General features: G+C 50.1%; 1 protein-coding gene across 14 annotated transcripts in view; it reads right to left on the bottom strand.

The window, feature by feature from the left end:
• The window catches only part of MYO9B (myosin IXB), a 116,695-nt gene that overhangs the window by 38,541 nt on the left and 77,056 nt on the right, over window positions 1-1,098 (bottom strand). The window lies entirely within an intron of this gene.

Genomic DNA, 1,098 nt, shown 5'->3' with positions numbered 1-1,098 from the left:
CCGTTCTTTTTCAGTTGCAGCCATCATTGTTGTTTGGTGGGTCCGGGCTGGACTCGAACCCGCCACCTTAGGTGTATGTGGCTGGTGCCTTATGCCCTGGGTAGAGTGCCGTGGCATAGAGCACAGCAACCTCCAACTCCTGGGCTCAAGCGAGTCTCCTGCCTCTGCCTCCCAAGTTGCTGGGACCACAGATGCCCGCCATAACGCCTGGCCGTTCTTTTTCAGTTGCAGCCATCATTGTTGTTTGGTGGGTCTGGGCTAGACTCGAACCCGCCACCTTAGGTGTATGTGGCTGGCGCCTTAGCCACTTGAGCCACAGGCGCCGAGCCGTGTTTTTTTTTCTTGAGACATGGTTTCACTCTGTCACCTGGGCTACAGTGCAGTATATCACTATAGCTCACTGCAACTTCATACATCTGGGCTCCAGTAATCCTCCTGCCTCAGCCTCCTGGTTAATTAGGACTACAGGCTCCCAGCACCACACCTGGCTAGTTTTTCTATTTTTTGTAGAGATGGGATCTTGTTCTTGCTCAGGCTGGTCTTGAACTCCTGACCTCAAGAGATCCTCCCACCCTGCCCTCCCAAAGTAGTAAGATTACAGATATGAGTCCCCATGCCTGGCCTTAATAACTGAAACTTATTTTTTTTTTAGAAGTGGAGTTCTTACTATGTTGCCCAGGCTGGAGTGCAGTGGCTATTCACAGGTGCGATCCCACTACTTATCAGCATGGGACTTTTGACCTGCTCTGTTTCCAACCTGGGTTGGACTCCCTCCTTAGGCAACCTGGTGGCCTCCCTCTACCTCCACTCCTGGGAGGTCACCATGTTGATGCTGAACTTAGTGCACATATCTGATGAGCACAGCACACTACAGCCCAGAACTCCTGGATTCAAGCGATTCCCCCTACCTCAGCCTGGTTGCTGGGACTACAGGTACATGTCACTGTGTCCAGCTAAAATCTGAAACTTTTTAAGCTTCAGAACTATAAGAGACCAAAAGGTGGTCTCTGGTGTTGCTGATGTGTATCTGTAATCTCAGTGACTCAAGAGGCTGAGATAGGATCGCTTGAGCCCAGGAATTTTTTTTTTTTTTTTTTT

Source organism: Otolemur garnettii, unplaced genomic scaffold (assembly GCF_000181295.1).
Source record: "Otolemur garnettii isolate 467f Iridium unplaced genomic scaffold, OtoGar3 scaffold00105, whole genome shotgun sequence".
Lineage (NCBI taxonomy): Eukaryota > Metazoa > Chordata > Mammalia > Primates > Galagidae > Otolemur > Otolemur garnettii.
This window is presented reverse-complemented; position numbering and strand designations above follow the sequence as displayed.